This window comes from Mus caroli, chromosome 13 (genome assembly GCF_900094665.2).
Source record: "Mus caroli chromosome 13, CAROLI_EIJ_v1.1, whole genome shotgun sequence".
Lineage (NCBI taxonomy): Eukaryota > Metazoa > Chordata > Mammalia > Rodentia > Muridae > Mus > Mus caroli.
This window is the reverse complement of record NC_034582.1, coordinates 108,358,856-108,378,381: the sequence shown is the minus strand read 5'-3', so window position 1 is coordinate 108,378,381 and position 19,526 is coordinate 108,358,856. Positions and strand designations below refer to the sequence as shown.

The following is a 19,526-nucleotide window of genomic DNA, read 5'->3' as shown; positions in this document are numbered from 1 at the left end:
CTACTTTATTTAATGGATATAATATTCTATACAGACATTGTCTTTAATGTATGATATCTAGAGAATAAAGTTCTATTTGCTGCTTCTCTGATCGCTTTTTACATCCCAGACAGGGCAACATATACTCAACAACTTATACCCAAGAGAAACACACATTTTTAAAATTAAATTTAATTCAATTTATTTGTGCTTATTCTCTTTACATTTACTCATTGTCCCCCCTCGAAGTCACCCCTTCCCATAATCCATCCCCTATCCCTTCTTCCCCTTATCTTCTCAGAGGGTTGGGTTGGGACCCCTTGGGGATTCCCCTACCCTGGCACATCAAGTCTCTGTGAGGCTAGGCATATCCTCTCCCACTGAGGCCAGACAAGACAGCTCAGCTAGACAAACATATCCCAGGAACAGGCGATAGCTTTGGGATAGCTCCTGCCCCAGTAGATCAGGACCCACATGAAGACCAAGCTGCACATCTGCTACATGTGTGCAGGGAGGCCTAGGCCCAGCCTGTGTTTGTTCTTTGATTGGTGGTTCAGTCTCTGAGAGCCCCAAGGGTCCAAGTTGGTTGACTGTTGGCCTTTCTGTGGAGTTCCTATCCCCTGTGGAGTCGACAATCCTTCCTTTTATTCTTCCATGAGCTCCGTCCACTGTTTGGATGTGTCTCCATCTGTATGAGTTAGCTGCTGTGTGAGTTAGCCTCTGAGAAGACAGCCATGCTAGGCTCCTGTCTGCAAGTATAACAAAGTATCATTAACAGTGTCTGGGACTGGTGCTTGCCCATGGGATGAGTCTAAAGTTGGGCTGGTTATTGGTTGGCCATTGCCTCACTTTCTGCTCCATCCCTGTGCTGCGTGAGGAACACACTTTCAAAGTCACATTGCTGATTGTAAATATGGGTAAGTTGAAAGTGTCTTTTTGCTCACCTACTACTTTATTTCAAATATCTAGGTTTCCAATTACTTTATTTTTAAGTTCTAGTTATATCTTTTAGTATATGAGGAATACTTACTAAAAATCAATTTGTTGAAGAGTACAGCTTCCCTGGTATGCAATTTTTCTATTTCCTCAAACAGGCTCATTTTTCAGATCTCTATGTAAACTTTCCAGGATTATTTAGAGAAGTATGTTCTCTACTTATCTGCTGTGACTGATTTGGGGGTTGAAGGACCCATTCGCAGAGGTTGCCTATGAAATATCCTGCATATCAGGTATTTACATTACAATTCATAACAGTAGCAAAATTTCAGTTATGAAGTAGCAATCAAAATAATTTTATGATTTGGAGTCACCACAACATGTGGAACTGTACCAAATGGTCTCAGAATTAGGAAGGTTGAGAAACACTGATTTAGAGAAATAGAAGGGAAGGGAGAGGTAGATGACATTAGGTTAGGTTAGACTGGGTATATGGAAGATGATAGGAACACACATTCATATATGCTGTGATCTAAGAATTCAGGGATTCCAAAGAAGATATGAATCAAACCTCAATAAACTTAAAAGGAGACAGAAAAACTCTCATGTGATTTCTAATAAAGCACAAATATACAGCAAAAATTAATGAGGAACGCAATGCAGAATTTGAAAACTGAAACTGGTAGAGATAGAAGTAGTGACAAACGTTAAGCTGAAATGAAGCCGGCATTGAAAACCTCAGGAACCCGATTAGTTAACTCAAGGGGAAGCTGACCAGGAAAGTGGATCAAACAGAAGACAAAGTAGAGGAACAGCACTATGCAAGCAAAGAATAGTTTTCAAAAATAATTATTTTGGGGTTTTTTTGTTTTGTTTTGTGTGCACTGTGTTACCTGCACGTGTGTCTTTGTTTCTTGTGCATGTATAGAGCCCACAGAGGCCAGAAGAGGGCATGAGATCTCCTGAAACTCCCTAGAGACTTGTTGTGAGCTGCCATCTGGATTCTGGAGAGCAAACCTGGATCCTATGGAAGAGTGACAAACACTCTTAATCACTGAGCCATCTCTCCAACCCTGGAAAAAATGTTTTTTAACACACAAAAGGCATATACAGGAGCATTAGCAAACCACTAAAAGACTCAATCTTTGAACTGTAGGCTAGAAGAAGGAAAAGAATCTCAGGTCAGTGGCATAGACCATACCTACTACAAGAGTATCATAAGAGAACACTTTTTTTCAAACTAAGTAAAGACACACCCACACAGATACAAGAAGCACACTCAATATCAAATAGATAAGACCATAAAAGAAACTCCCCACAGCATATTATAGTCAAAATACTAAATACACAGAACAAAGAGTATGTGGCTGCAAAACGTGGATGGGGTACCTACAAGTCACAGAAAAAGATAACCCACCAGAATAACAGCTGGTTTATCTAGGAAAACTGTGAAAGCCAGAGGAGCTTGCAGCGATGTACTCTAAGTTCTAAAACACCTCAGATGCCAGCCTATACTGCTGTTCTCAACAAAACTATCTGCCACGGTCTAAAGAGAAAGAAAAACAAATAGGCTAAATTTATGTCACCAAACCAAGCCTTCAGAGAATACAGGAAGCAAACTTCAGACTGGAAAGAGGAGTAAACATTGCCAAGAGACCAGAGAAAGAAAGTGACGCTATAGTTACTGAAACATGAAATAGACAGAAGAACTCAAACAGGAAAAAAGCCATTCATCAACAGAAATATATATATATATATATCATTAATAATTTTAAATATCCTCAAATCCACAAACAAAGGATATAGGTTCGACAAATATATTAAGAAATACAATCCATCTATGTGCTTCTGACAAAATCAAAAACAAAAAAACACTCATCCTCCTTTCAAGGACAGGTACCACTTCAATGTGGAAATAATGGAAAAAATGTGTTGCAAGCAAACGGGACCAGACTCAAGCTGGTGTCATGTCATTATCCTAATATCTGATAAAATAGATTTTCATCCTTCTTAAAAAGACAAAATGTTATGGGGTGTTAGGAAGATAGCTCTGTCATTAAAGTTCTTGCCTTGCTAGGGTAAGGGCATGAGTTTGAATTCTCAGTTCCATTTAGAAAGCTGGTGGGGACAGTGTGCCTATCATACCAGCACTGGAGAGCAGACAAGATAATCCCTGATGCTTACGGCCAAGCCAGTCTAACCAGTCAGTGAGTTCCAAGTGCAGAGACACTCAACACAGATTGGTTAACCAATACTAAATGGTCAACCCTGAAAACATACATACAAGTAACACTGTGTGTGTGTGTGTGTGTGTGTGGTGTGTACATGTATATGCATGCAATAACAAATAGTGAAAAGGGAGCCCATGAATTTGAAAGTGAGCCAGAAGGGTTTTGTGGGAGGGTTTGGGGAGAACAGGAAGTGAGAAATGTAATTATATTCTCAAAAATAAAAAATAATAAAATAAAAAACTGAGATGATCATCTTCTGTGAATGGTCACAGATGCTCTTATGAAGATGGCACTTGTGATGAATAAAGGCTACGACGTACATAATACTTTAACCTCACCTGGTACATGTTGTTAAACTATGGGGCTTTAAAAATTCCCTGGTAAACCCTACAGAAAATACAAGATGTTCTTATACTGTACATGGGGTCACTACCATGGTGTTGCCTTTGAAAGAGACAATGAGCACATAGCAAAATATTAATAAAATCGATGTTTGAAAAGTCCAGGAAATAACTCAATAGAGAAATGCTTGTTAAAATTCTTAAACAGGTATCCCTTCCCTATTGCAGCTTCTTATTCCAAGATAGGACAGAAAAGAAGTCAACATCTTAATGCGTTTGAAGAATGCTTAGGGATGAAAGGGGGTATTTGTAAAAAAATATATATATATATATGTATATATGTGTGTGTGTGTGTGTGTGTGTGTGTGTGTGTGTGTGTGTATAAACAAGCACAAAACAACAAAAAAGCAAATGTATCTTTTCTATCAGATATCATAAAACTTGTGTTTAGAACAAGAAACTCAAACCTTTTTATCTCCCCCACCTTGTAAGACTTTTATATAAATATTTTAGCACACACACACACACACACACACACAAGAGCATGCACACAGTGTAAAACCTTTATTTGCATTCCAGTAATTCGATGGCCTGGAGCGGTGACATTTCCACTTTGGAACACTGACTCCTTTGCCCTTCAGCCTTCATTTCCTGTGCTGCAAGTATTCAAGAGTAGCCAACTGAATAAGAGAAGCTGTGAGATCGGACTCCAGGCAACAGGGAAAAGACGTCAGCAACAACTGAGAAAAAAATCCAATCAGACTTCTGTCTCTGTGTTCACTCTTCTGAATACACCCTCTTGATCAAGAGCAAAGGTTTGCCTTCTCCAATTCTCCAACATTAAAAGATGACAGAGATGGGGAGGGAAAGTAGCAAAGGTGGAAGAAGAAACAGGAGGAGAGAGAGAGGGATAGAGGTAGAGAAATGTTTGACAAAGGCACCTGACATCTCTTTCTCTCTCTCTCTCTCTCTCTCTCTCTCTCTCTCTCTCTCTCTCACACACACACACACACACACACACACACACACTCACACACATAAACCCATACATGGACACAGACTACAAAAAGAAAATGTTAATAAGCTACTAAAGATATAAGTGGGTGATTTCTCTGCCATCTTCTACATGTGAGTACTGTAGACCTGTGAGCTGCTTCAAATCCTCTGGAGATTGTTTGGGGAATTTCCTCTGAATCTTTTTGGTTAGGAGAGAACAACCATGAATTAGATGGTTTCCAAATATTACAAAGTCCTAATTTATTTGTAAAACACCAGTAAATTTTCTAACCCTCACCCCATATCCTGAAAAGCAACAAGCAGCTGAGTTCAGCCTCGGCCATTTGTTTTAGGAGGCAAACTATACTGTCCTACAGATTCTCTTCCTTCTATTCATGCACAAATGTTAGGTTTTAATTAGCACCCAATTTTCTATGTATTTATATGTTACTACACTAAAACAATTTTCCCTCCCAGTGTTACTATCAAAAGTGCTGGGGATGAAAGGGAGACAAATGTAAAGATAGAGCTGAATTGAAACAGAATGAGCAAGTTTATATTTTTTAAGTTTACATGAAAAATATCCATGTGTGTTTGATCTTGCAGACTAAGTATATCTGGGTGGAAACGATGCAGAAGGGATTTCAGCTTTGAGTTCTCTATCTAGTCCAGGCACAATGACTAGCACACTTTACAGACAGCAACTAAAAGCCACTGGCTTCCTGTCCTTCCTATCACCTGAAAGTTATGAGCCACTAAGACTCCCCCACAGCATGTATACATCTGAGCCTACAGAAACCCCAGAAACCACGTGTTTAGTGAACCTGCATTAAGTTCTGCCTAGCTGATAACTTAACCCACAGGATCTGAAGCTCAAGGACTATATGGCAGGGCGTGGCCCGATTATCCTTTAAAACAACCAGATTTGCTCTCCATATATTTTCCAACAATAATTATGTGGCCAGATATCCACAAATGTAGGCACCATGAGTATTCACTTATAAAGTTCATAAAATCAAACCCAATAAAGGTACAAAACATGCCAAATTAAAGTGGTGTTATTTACTAAATCTTTATTTATTTATTTAACTTACTCACTTTACATCCATCCTGATCTCTGCCCTCCCCTCCCAGTCCCCCTCCTCCCACAACCCCTCCCCCATCCCTTCTGCTCCTCAGAGGGAGTGGGGGCTCCCCCTAGATATACCCCTGACCCTGGTATATCAAGTCCCTGCAGGGCTAGGTACATCCTCTCCCAGTAAGCCCAGATAAGGCAGCCCAGTTAGGGGACCAGGATCCACAGGGAGGTAACAGATTTAGGAACAACTCGCCTGCTCTAGTTGTTGGGGGTCCAGCATGAAGATCCTGCTGCACATATGCTACATATGTGCAAGGGCCTAGATCCAGCCCATGTATGTTCATTCAATCTCTTAAATATGAGAGTATCTAAACTGACCTTATTCTTTTGTTTTCTTTTTAATCCTTTTTTTTTACAGTCCAGACTTTATCCCCATCCCAGTACACCCTCCACATCCCATAACTCCTTCCCCCCTCCCCCAACTCCTGTCTCCACAAGGATGTTCTCACCCCACCCCCACCCCTTCCTGTCATACTTCCCCACGCCCTGGGGCCTCCAGTCTCTTGAGGGTATTCTAAGAGACATATTTTGATCAGTAAGGAGAGGGCTGTGTTTGTATTCAAATGCTGGCTGCAGATGTCTTTCAAATTCTTATCCCAATTCTAAGTTTTCGTTAACAACAGCAGATATAACATTTAGTTTTCTTGTGTTAGCTCTTTCCTAGGTCTTTGATGCAGGGGGATTTTGTTCATTGCAGACTGATACAGAGCTCCAACATTCCAGTATAACTGCATTCCAGGTGTGCCACGTTCTTCTGTTTATCTAGAAAGATCCTGAGGTTTGTTTTCTAAAAACACTTAAATGGATTTCATACTTCTTGCTGCTTGGGAGCATCTGCAACTGGACCTTCCTCTACAGTGATCTGGCCAGTGCAGGTACCTTCTGCAGTCTTAGTCATGGACAGGAACTGAATACACAGACTCAGTGTACAAGTCTGAGAATCTTACTTCCTTAAAGGAAGTACAGCTCTCCTTGTCTCGTTTTATCTCCTGAATTTTAAATTTAATCTATACCAATAGTTTATTCTATTTCCCCGGCCTTCTCTTGGAAATTTATAGCCCTCTACTGTTCTTAAAATACTGCTAAACTGAGCTGGGCATGGTGGCACAGGCCTTCTGGGCCAGCGCTCAGAAGGTAGAGGCAGCTAGATCTTTGTGCGTTCCAGGCCAGTCAGGGTTACAGAATGAGACCCTATCTTAAAAACAATTGACAGGAGTCACGTGGCCAGAAGTTATTTTCTTCCAGCTTCCAGATTCTGTTTACTGATCCCTCCCTCTCATGACTTTCAGTGGCTCAGGATCCTGCATGCTGTAATTCATGCTTGTCACAAGACAATGGTACCCAACCACCTCATTCAAAGTATAAGCAACACACAAGAGTAGTAACATGTATGTCACTAGTTCCCTAAGACCAGCTGTTGAAATTCTCATCAACCAGACAAGCGAGATGGCTTAGCAGGTCAAAGTGCTTGTTGAACAGCCCTGACTCTCTAGGTTCATTCTCTAAAACTCATGTTAAAGGAGAATGGACTCGTGAAAGTCATCCTCTGATCTTCCCATATGGATCCGGCATGTAAATCCTACACATACTCACTTATACACACAGTAATTAATAAATAATTAATAATAATATAATAAAGAAAGAAATGAATAAAAATAAGTGGAAGAGAGAAAACTAAATAAATATATAATAAATATTATTGTAACTTTACCCACAATCCCTATTTGACTCATCACTCAAGTAAAGGTTGGCAAAACCACCATATTAAAGCCAGTCTATTCCCACACTACTGTGTGAGACCTGGAAATTGCATCTGTCACTTGTATTTTCTCTGGCCCTATTTACAACCATGTCCCAGTGTGTGAACTTGGTTTTCTTGTTGAATCTTCACTTTGTCTTTATTTCCTTTGTGCCCACAGCTAAATCTGCAATTTAATTCTATTCTGTCATGTTGTTGATTTGTTGTTTTTCTCTTCTTGTCTTTAAAGTTCTAACTACAGGGTCATGCTCAAGGGCCACAGTTTATACTTCTTGTGCCTCACCATCACTTCTTTTGTTGCTATGGAGATAATGTTAGAGACGTGCTTTAATGGGTAGTTATCATTTTACTGAGGAAAGATGAAGCAATGAAAATAGACTTTCATTCTTCAAAACTCTGCAAACATGCAGGAAGGGATGCCAGAAGGTGGCATTATTTAATATTTGTAGACTTATTGAACACAGAGCAGATATTTGACCACTTTCCAATAGGGCTTCATAACCATCTCTTCTACTCAAAAAGAATAACATTTGTATGTTAATGTTCAACTCATTGGAGCTGACTAAATCAAACTATTGTCAAATATCTTACTATAATTTAGTGGCATAATCATTGTGATGGTTATACCTGGAAACCAGGGATGGTAGATATTTTATTGTGCTCACACAAATGACAGTCTTATTTGGAAGACAGAAAGAGTAAAAGAAAGGGGAAGAGAGTCAGATGCTTATTGTTTAATTTTGGATGTCACAGAGAACAAGAAACCATCTCAAAATTGTTCCACTCAATTAATGATCACAGAGAGATTAAGAATAAAGGCAGGTGGTGTTCAGCTTGGGTCTGCTCATCTTCCTCATCATCTGTAGATGGGTTTTCCATACCTCAGCTTCTAAAACTCAAGTTTGAGGTTGCAGCTTCTGATTCCTCAAAGCGGACTGTCTGTATCATATGCTTTTATTACACTCTGCTTACCCCTAGCTAGACACATAAACATGTCATTATTCATTATGACAAAGATAGAAAGGTCCAAAGTGACCAGCAGAAGATGGCATGAGAAACACCTGCAGGGAACTATAGTAATCAAACTTTACAGTGCGAATGTAAGTTAATATAGGAATGACCAGGAATTGTGATTCATGTCTGTGCTCCCAGATCTTGGTAAGTGAAGGCAGTTGGACCAGATATTCAAGGTCATTCTCAGCTAAATTATAAGTTGTGGGTCAGCCAAGGATAAGTGAAAACCTGTGTTTAAAACAAAAATTATAGTAGTAAACTTTGATAATGATAAAAAATAGATTCAAAAAATATAGTAAGCATAGTATGACCAAATTTTTATAAATATCCACACTGCACTAAATAAGAATCAAGGATTGTAACTGTTACTAATACATGTTATCATGTAATGTTAAGACTACACATTAGCTTCATTAGGTAACATTTATATTTATATTGAACATAGATTTCTTGTCTCAGAAGAGGAAGGACAAATATTATTGAAGCAAACATTTTTCTCAGATAATTGGTGAATTAACCAATACATTCTCATTCATTCAATAAAATGACTCAAAAATACTCCACGACTTATCTTTCTAGACTATCCACATAGTTATAAAGTTAATTATCTCAAGATGTGTACTTTTCTGCTTCGGATAATAATGCCATTCTTTTCATTTTTCTTAGGGAAAAAAACTAGCTTGAAAATGATTCTTTTAAATTAATTAACAAATTAACTTTACATCCCAAACAGAGCTTCCCCCTCTTTCCTCTCCTCCCTCTATGCTCTCTGCCTTTGTCCTCAGAGAAGAGCACACCTCCCAGGGATATCAACCTGCCTAGGCTTATCAACTTGCAGTAGCACTAGGTGCATCTTCTTCTACTGAGGCTGGACAAGGCCATCCAGTTAGGGAAAAGGGATTCAAAGGCAGGCAACACAGTCAGAGACAGCCCCTGCTCCTGCTCTTAGAAGTCCCACAGGAAGAACAACTTGTCCATTTGTTACATATGTATAGGGGGACTAGGTCCATCTTGTGCATGCTCTCTGCTTGGTGTTTCAGTCTCTATGCGTTCCTAAGTGCCCAGGTTAGTTGATTCTATAACTTTTCTTGTGGTGTCCTTGATCTTTCTGGCTCTTTCAATCCTTCCTCCCCATCTTCCACAGGATTCCCTGAGCACTGCCTAATGTGTAGCTGTGGGTCTCTGCATCTGTTTTCATCATCTGCTGGGTGAGCCACTCGGATGACTGCTATGCTAGCCTCCTCTGTCTGCTAGTATAACAGGGCATCATTGATAGTATCGGGGTGGGCTCACTCTCTATCATGGCATTGGGCTCAAGTTGGGCCAATGATTGGTTAGCCCTTCCCTCATTTTCTGTTTCTTCTTTATCCATGCACCTCTTATAGGCAGGAAAAATTATGGGTTGAAGGTTTTGTGACTGGGTTGGTGTCCCCATCTCTCCATTGGAAATCTTGCCTTGTTACAGGAGGTAAAAGATTCATATGAAAAGGAACTTTAAAATGAAACCCAGGGGTTCTCAAAATCCTAATGTATGCTACATGCCATTCCTAAATGCCAAGTACAAGCTCCCTGGATCTTCTGGAACAGTGCCCACCCCTGAATGCACAGAAACTCATCTGGTTGCTTGTTTATTTGCTTTGGTTTGTACAGCACAAGTTATGAACTGGAAAGCTGTTGGCTCATACCTTTTCTTGCTTGAGTTAATTAGATCAGATTTGTTGCTGAAAGGTTTTTTTTTTCTCCAATTAGGAAGAACTATTTACTAATGACTCTGCAATGGAGACTGTCTCCTAGCAGGTCTTGATGTTATGAAGGCTTCATATTCAGATTTACTCGAAAGATAGAGAACCACAGCTTGAAAGAGGAGTTAGCATCATCATACCAGCACCCTAATTGGGAAATAAAGAAAGGAGGGAGAAAGGAAGAAAAGGAGAGAAAGGAGAGGGGGAGGGAAGCCATACTGAAGGAGAGTCTAGATGCATGGAACTGGACTATTACTAACCTGACCTTGATATTTGACACAAAATTAACCTTACAAACAAACAATCTCATCTTTTCTTTAAGGTAGAGTACTATCACTAAGTCTACTTACCATGGACAAAATGGTCTGATGTCTTATCAATTCCTTGCACTTCCTGCACGAATTGTGTTACTATTCCTTTGAGTCCTGCCTTTAATAATACTTTACTTTCACAGTCCAGTAGACAGAAACATAAGAAGTAGAAAGGAATGGTAGCTGTTCATGCTCTGCTTTCTCATACAACTTCTACATACTCACATCCAGGTTTGGTTTTACTTTATATTTGCCTCTACAAATAGCTGCCCTTCAATGAGTGATTTATTTATTTTTTAAGGGGTCTGTGTGTGTGTGTGTGTGTGTGTGTGTGTGTGTGTGTGTGTGTGTTACAGTAAATCTCCAACACAAATAAGCCCAGTCAATGAAAACACAACTCAGTTAAAATGAATACATGCTGTGTGCCTAGATTGGGCAGATCTACCACTACACTACCATCTTCCCCATATAAGAGACCCCTTGTAACTTGTGGTTTCTCCAGGCCAGGTGCTTCTGCTCCACTTCACTCTAATCGCCTGAGTGCTGACTCATTCCTTATTCACAACCTCTCACAGGAGAGCAGAATTAACATCAAATACAATTAGCCCCAGAGCTATCCGAAACATATGTGTATCTGCAAGTATGCCACATGTGTGTAGATAGCTGTAAAGGCCAGGAAAAAAAGTATTAGCTTCCCCTTGATAGGAAGTTATAGGTGGTTTCCAGCTGCTCCACATAGATGCTGGGAATTGAACTTGAGCAGCTATCTAGTGAACTTGGATCCCTGTAAGAGCAGCTATCTTGTGAGCTTACCCACTTAGCCATCCCTCCAATCTCAATTAGTTTGTTTTTTTTTTTTCTCATGACACTTGTATTTATTATCTGTATGTCCTCCAGACTTCTTGAGCAAATTGTACACAGTCTCACTGGATGAATAGTGGGAAATATGTGACCCAAGGAGATTGGCACATGCTTTATTTTGTACTTCTCATGACTCTGAAATGGAGAATGGCTCCTAACAGGTCTTGGTGGTATGACGGCTCCACACTTAGATTTAGTCAAAAGATAGAGAAACCCCAGCTTGAAAGAGGAGTTGGTTAGCAACATCATACCATATCATGTGGATGATCCTTATGATGGACACAAGCTTGTCAGTCATACAGCACATTGTGTGTCGTTTGTCAAAGAGGCTCTTCTTTCAGTATTCGAATGGTGGCCACTGCCACTCTATTGTAATAATGTCTGTTACATTTATTCATGTGTGAATATTCACTTATTGTGTATTGCTTATTCTCTCCCAACTCCATCCACCAAAAGGGGGAAAAAAAGTTTCAGGAGAACAGGACCTTCTTTAGTTCATTTACATTGCTGAAAATTATTTGGGCTACACAGTAAGTGTATCCTCTCTGAAAGCAAGAGCCACTAGACTGTCTGGAGAGACTTCAGACAGCCATGGGAATGATCTTTCCTTCTACCCAATCCTGCTATTTCTTTCTAGACCAGTGGTTCTCAACCTTTCTAATGTTGTGCCCCTTTAAAACAGTTCCTCATGCTATGGTAAACTACAACCATAAAATTATTTTGTTGCTACCTCAAAACTGTATTTTGGCTACTGTTATTAATCATAATGTAAATAAGTGATATGCATTCCCCCAGTGGGGTTTTAGTCCTCAAGTTGAGAACCACAATTGTAGACATAGTCAATGTCAACAGGAAATTAGACATGATGGATCGGTTTTATTAACCAACAGTACAAAGTCTATAACGCTATTATACTATGTCCTACAGTAGTCCTACATCCTCATGAACAGGATATTAAAAACTTATCTTAAACAAATATTCTGAAAAAGGCAATATAACTTCATAAATTACTGAGCTTAAGTGTTTAATTACATGCCCATGAAGTTAGCACCATTGCTAAAATGTTACTTTGCTCCTTTATGGTTCAACCCTAGCAGATATTATGTTAGAAGGCATGAAGTAAATGAAGAAAGGTCATAAATCTTGTTTATTAAAAACTGTACCTAAATTAACTGTAACTGTGAGGATTTAAGAACAAAAGTTTTCTGGGCATATATAAAACTCAAGCTCTATGCCTGAAAAATGTCACAACAAAGTCTTAAATTGTCTTTTTTTAATTTGGCATCCGAAATTTTATCTGAAAGGTCATTTGATTTCCTGTAAATGCAGCTCTATGGAGTGATCCCAATAATAAGCAACACATTCAGTGGTCGCCAGCTATTTAGTGTCACGCTGTATTTCAACAAAAGCCAATACATCCTGTGTGACAGGAAAATGGGTGGAGGACCTTGTGTATCGAACTTCCAGAAACCCTTGTTTGTAAGTCTGAGATTTTGTGTCACAGTGTGACCATCCAAAAATTTTTGAGCAGGTCGTGGATTATTTTTTTCTAGGAAGGTTATCTTCATAGAGCACATCAAAGTTTCTTTCTTTTTAAAAATATGTAATCAAGTAGCTGGTAATCATACCAACATGAAAGATTATTAAAGAAAAGAAGATGCTTGATATCGACTGATAAGTATTTATGAATCTATATGTAGTAAGACAGCACATAGTCACGACTCATAAGAATTATTATTATAAATTATGTATGTGTGTGTGTGTGTTATCTATGTATTATTCCAGTGCAAAAGGAAATTGAAACACAAGGGGGTTTTTTAATGTCTCTTTTCTGAAGAGTTTTGAAGTGCCTAAATAGCAGAAGAGGCAGATCCTAAAGATAAACAGATTTAAGGGGTTTATTGTATATTACTGTCAGCAGATCATATGGTTGGTAGTTGCAAGTCAAAAACAATAGTAAGATTAGGGCATTCTTTCCCTTACATCCTCTCTCTATCATGATTGGGCCTGTGTCCCTGGCCATCTGCCCTGCTGTCACTTCTCCCTGTCCTTGTAGTCCTTTTATCAGCTCAGCCAGAAGAAATGAATGTGCTGATTGATATTCCCCTTGACCCAAGATGTTTCAGAAAACTGAAACAAAAACTGAAGAGTTACAGATCCTACTATTGTGTGTGTGAGCATTTCAGAACCCTTCTGGTTCAGCTACACTGAAATCTCCCAAACATTCTTTTCCTTGCATTGTCTTAGAAGAATATGATTCCCTCTAAGTGGAGCAAATCCCTACCTACCTCAATGACTTGTCTCACGAAGACATCAGAGCTCAGTTCACAGGCTAGCATACTCTTGCTCTTTACAACTCTCTCTGGCTGTCCCAGCAATTGAAAGGGGGGCTTCAGAGTATGTGATGATTAAAGAACCATGAGAATTTCTAAAGACAAAGGTATTCCAGCTGAGAATTCGTGACCCTACATAGTTTTTGAGAGATACAGTAACTGTGCCATGAGGTAGCAGAACCTTAGTCACTGAATGCCCTTTCTATAGCAGAATGCTCTGATGCCTGTATTTCCTGTTTGTAAGTTTCAAATCTTTTAAAGCATGATTTTGTGATTTTCTTTTCTTCTTCAACTTTATTGATACTTTGACAAAAGAAGTAAAAGTAGCTACAGAGGGGCATAGTATCGTGATAATAATTGTTCACTGTTTCTGAATTTTCTCCATCTTCTGAAAGTATTTTGGAAACTGTTCTGTGAAGTAACATTCAATCAACAGTGTCACTAGGTGGAATATAGTAGCTAATTCCCTAGGTGGGCTACAATACATCTCTTGACCTTCAAGGAAGGTGAATGTATATGCAACTTTAAAATACAGGAAAATCAAATTCACAGGGGATTAATAATAGTAAACTATTTTAATGCCATCCCATGTTTATATGCTGCCAAACACATGTGCTTTTGAGGACACTGTCAGTGCCTTTTGACAAGATGGTTTCTTTCTTAACATGAGAACAAGATCTTCCCACAAATGTAACTTAGAACAGCTTATTTTAAGGGCATATTGGAGAAAATGTGGTGGATTCATCAAGATGAGAAACTGAGTTTGATTTTACAACATGTTCACTTTATAGAATTATTTTTATTGAAACACTGTCAGAATTTTAGACAAATGAGCTTCTACTAAAATCAATTCTTATCTAATTGGTCAATGAGATGTGTAGCCAACTGTCTGCTGTTGTCTATTTCAGGATGTGGGCCAACATGGCAACCAAATCTTGACCTCACTGAAGATCATTGAGAGGGCTCTGGCTCACCGGAGTTAAGGGTCATGTGGGGGACTTCATGGTTTTGGGGATGTAAATCTATTGCTAGTTACATATAGGCACCTTCAGAAATCTCCTCTAAAATGACTTCTGTCTTGAATTAAACATATTCCACTCAATGACCTCTGGATTACAAAGATCTGAAGTTTAGAGGGAACTGGTACAAGCACCATTACCAATATTCTGAAGTATAGAAGACAAAAATCAGGGCCAATAGAAAGCCTTGGCCAGTTCAGTCTTATGACCTCATGGATAGTTGTCCCAGCCTTTTAGGAAGAAATCCTTACATATGTAAACAAATATCAAAACCACTGCAGAAAAACCAACCCCCATGAGAGGAACTGCTTATTCTCCACATGCTGCCCTGTCTGCCTGTCTATTCTTTCCCTTTGTCTGCCCTGTTGTGTGCTATAGGGGAAACTGAATCCTATGAATGGTATCATCTAGGCTCCTTTGATCTCTAAAGTTAAGACAATAAGAGCCACTGGCAGGATATTGGAGACTAGAAAGGAAAGGAGAAAGGTGTTTCTTATGCCCTTGCTGAGTCTCTTCTTGTAGGTCTTTATCCCATTCTAGCACGGAAGGCTGCCTGGGACTGTAAAGACAGCATCAGCTGAACAGAAATGCTCTTCCCAGGCTTTGACTCTCACTGCTGTTACTAGGTAATGAGTTAGGCACTAGCAGACCCAAGGGACATTAGGATGGAGCCTCTCGCATGTAGATTATAAAACCAGTGATTAAAACAATAAAACACATGTTACTGGTTACAGGTATGGGGCATGAGTCTTCTCTGGTCCCAGTAAGAAACGTGACATCCTGAACTTCTCAGAAGCTCATTAATTGATAGCTATCTAAATCTGGTTACAAGCACCCTTAACTTTATACCTATCAATCTTTACAAACCAGTGGCTTCTTATTAACAGCCACTTCAAATGAGTCTGCCCCTCACCTAGACAGGCAAATTCTCCTTAGGAAAACTGTCTGTTCTAGGGAGTTTAGTGAAGGCCTGTCTGAAATGTGAATTGGCTCAAAGGTCTGTCTGGTCCTTCTCTCTCTCACCATTTTAGGGTGTCATGCTTTATTCTGTAAATAAGCTCTTCCTGGTTTCTGGATTAGTTTGTGTTTCAGGTGAATTCTTTCAGCAAAGGTAACAAGGGATGGAAGGGGTCAAAGGGAGATGCTGAGAGGTCCCAGAGAGGATCTCATTACAGAGGAAAATGTCCTTAGAACTTCCAAGGGAAGCCACATGGTAAAAGAGACTCTGACTCGTCCTAGTAGTTGTCACTACTAAGAGAAAAATCTCAGGAGTGTAGAGGCTCCTTAGGGAGAAGTCCCCAAAAGTAACTTACAAGGAGTCTCATTGACTCCCTGTAACATTTAAAAAGCAAAGGAGAATTGGTAGCTCTTTATGTGGTCATAAGTACTCAGCATGAAAGTGCAGGAAGAGTTGAGTGACTAATAGTAACACAAAACAGAAAAAGAGCTAGACGGGATGGTGACAGCAATGTCATGCCAGCTATTGCACAGTGTACTTAAATGGGCACCAGTAAAGTTGGCCATTAAAAATAAAAAGTAATGCACACTAATAGGCTTAAGCAACAGCCACAAGAATCCTACAGCCCCCATCCCACTAGCTCTCCCCAAATATAAAAGGAACAACACTGAGTCTTGCTTCCTCCTACTTCCCTGGTTATCGAGTTAAAGGAAGTCATTACCTGGCTTCATCTTTCCAAGTTAAGGCCTTGTTTTCCATAACACTGAAGGTAAGTATAAGGGGTTCCCATCTGGAGCTATGAAGCAGCTGAGGGTTTAATATTTCTCTTCAGCATTGGCCCTAAATGCCAAGTCTCAGAATCCAAGCAATCTACTCACACCACAGGTTCCAGTGCCTTCTACCAGCACAGCAGATGCCAAGCTATCTGGATCTAGCACTGACAGCCCCTTTCTCCCTTGCTTCAGTGTCTACTCTCCTCAGTGAACAAGGAATATTGCATCTCATGGATCCAGAGGCAAGGTTGATGTCTTTAGTGGGCAATGAGTACCTACAGAATAAAGTGTTATTCATCCTCCCCTGTAAGATACTAAAAATCCATATACCCTTCCATGGGCATTTTGTTCCCCATTCTAAGAAGGAGCGAAGTGAAGGAGTTACAGAAACAAAGTTTGGAGCTGAGACAGAAGAACGGACCATCCAGAGTCTGCCCCACCCGGGGCTCTATCCCATATACAACCACCAAACCCAGACACTATTGCATATGCCAGCAAGATTTTGCTGACAGGACCCTGATATAGCTATCTCTTGTGAGGCTATACCAATGCCTGGTAAATACAGAAGTGGATGCTCACAGTCATCTATTAGATGGAACACAGGACCCCTGAAGAAGGAGCTAGAGAAAGTACCCAAGGAGCTAAAGGGGTCTGCAACCCTATAGGAGGATCAACAATATGAACTAACCAGTACCCTACAGAACTGTGTCTCTAGTTGCATATGTAGCAGAGGATTACCTAGTTGACCATCAATGGGAGGAGAGGCCCTTGGTCTTGTGAAGATCATATGTCCCAGTACAGGGGAATGCCAGGGCCAGGAAGCGGGAGTGGGTGGGTTGGGGAGGTTATAGGGAGCTTTGGGGATAACATTTGAAATGTAAATGAAGAAAATATCTAATTAAAAAAAAAGAACCCATATATCTTGGGGTGCTAGTCGGAAGGAAAGAACTTTTTGAAACTGCCATCTTCCCAATCACCATTTGAGATGTGCTTCCCATTTATGTCTGCTTACACTAAGTAAGAATAGCATGATTCATCTCTGGCCCTTTCTGATGCAGACAGCAGATGCCACCCATGTGTGGAGACCTCTGGGAGACGCTTGAGTACCACAAAAAGCATGACTAATGGCTTAGTCAGTAGTTGGTATAACTTTTAATGTAGAAAAGAGTAGCTTCTTTTGCCTAGACAAGAACTAAAACCTCCTGCAGTAAAGCCTTGTATTACAAGCTCAAGAGGATAGGCTGAAGCCAGAGGAGAAAAAGAAGCCCGGTGCCCCTGAAGAAATGATAAGATGGGAGAAATAATTATTCCTCAAAGCGGTCACTTGCAGTCCCTCACTGTGGAATCTGCTGCCCCTACTCTTTCCATCCGCCTTTTCCAGAAGCAAAAAGCCTACGCCTCCTCGCCCTGTCGCTTGGCCACTCTTACTCTCTATCTCTAAAGGAATCCTCCCTCCATCTCACCCGATGTAGCTGCTTACAAACTTCCATTGCTAAACCTGTCTGCCTTTGGACCTCAGACTCAGCAAGGATGACTGTTGCTCCTTTTTCTTCCTTCATCTCTACCCAGCAGCTATCCAGAGCTGCAGCTAGCTCCTCTGTCCTGTTGTGTTTTCTCTAATAAAATTGTCCTTGAGGTTCCTTCTGAACCCATTTTTTTAAAAAAAGTTATTTTATATATGAAACTAAGAGCCTACAAATGTGTCCGTTTCTGAGGCTTAAGAATGAGAGCAGTTCTCGGCCCAACATTTTTATCCAACTGTTCCCCATTCCCACCTACCTCTATAAACATCTGTATTGAAGAATAAGCAGTCTCCCTGTTGTCTATAGTTTCTCATCTCTGTCTGTAACTGCAATTCCAGGTGATCTGGTGCCATCTTCTGATTCTATGGGTACCAGGGTGCACATACATACATGCAGGAAAACCAAAAATACACATTAAATGAATGAATGAATAAATAAATAAATAATATATAAAACTTTTAAAATCAGACAGGATTCTAACTTAGCTCAAGCTCAGCCAGAGGTACATAAAATGATGCCCGTCCAAGAAAAGAAAACAAACAAATGAAAATACAAAAAGAAGGGGAAAGTCTTATTTTGATGACTTTATAGTGATAGATTTTAATAAACTTTCTTCCAGATCAAAAACCAGTGACATGACTATAACATGCAACAATTTAAAAACCCACTCACCTGCTTAGAGTTGCTATCGGGTGCTTCAGCTGTGCTCCCTAAAGGGAAGAATAATATCTACTACCACGACTGTGTTATAAATAAAAACAGAATAATCAACAAAGTTCCTTCCTGAAGTTCCACTCAGTACTATTAGAAGGCATATCCTTTCAAAGTTTACTTTCTAAACAAAGATATCCCAAAGCTGGCTTGATTTCTTAAGGGTCTTTGAGATCATCTGCTCCTGCATCAGCCAGGAGCGATGCAAAACATCGACACAACTGCTATTGTCATTTCTTGAGGTTTCCAAACGCCACTTTTCATTCCAAAGGCTTCCAACAGGTTGTACACAATGAACAGGAAACAGATGCGTCCTAGTGATTTATTTAAATATTTTATGGGTATTTACTCCAGACGGAGAATTAAAATACCAGCTACCCACAGAATGCAAATTCTGTACAAGAAATTCTCTTTAAAATGTTCCCACCTTGTCGGTTCACAGACTAAACAACAAAACATGAAACCTCCAAAGCCAAGTTCCAGTCCAGATTGCATTGATTGCTTTTGTGTCACTCAGTGTCTTAAAGGTATAGTAAGTCAGAAACGTTTATTTCTAATGGGGAACCTGGGAAAGACTTAAAATTTGATAGAATAAATTCAGAGTTAATTTTGAAATATCACATGTACTTATAGTACTGCTTTTTTTTTCCTGTGAGACCTTATGAAGTGTCATAATTGCTCTTTAATTTGGAAATAATTTTAAGTCTTTGCAGAGTGGCAAAAGACAAACTCACTTAAAAGTCTATGATGAGGTGACAGTAGGAAGAAAGAGCTAAAATACTGCAAATTGTCACATAACCGAGTGAGTGAGTATTCTCAAAGGACCCCAGCTGTGCTCATCCATGGACCACTGGCTTACTGTGGCTTGTGTGCTACGGTAGGTTAGGGGTGTGTGTGTATG

At 39.8% G+C, this 19,526-nt stretch overlaps 1 long non-coding RNA gene across 1 annotated transcript; it reads right to left on the bottom strand.

Moving 5' to 3' along the window:
• Nucleotides 1-568: 568 nt before the first annotated feature.
• LOC115029095 lies at nucleotides 569-18,673 on the bottom strand. The gene is made up of 4 exons (XR_003834671.1): nucleotides 18,587-18,673; nucleotides 18,171-18,276; nucleotides 1,809-1,939; nucleotides 569-728 (listed from the first exon to the last, which is right to left on the bottom strand). It is a non-coding gene; the product is annotated as an uncharacterized LOC115029095 (long non-coding RNA).
• Between the last annotated feature and the right edge of the window lie 853 nt (nucleotides 18,674-19,526).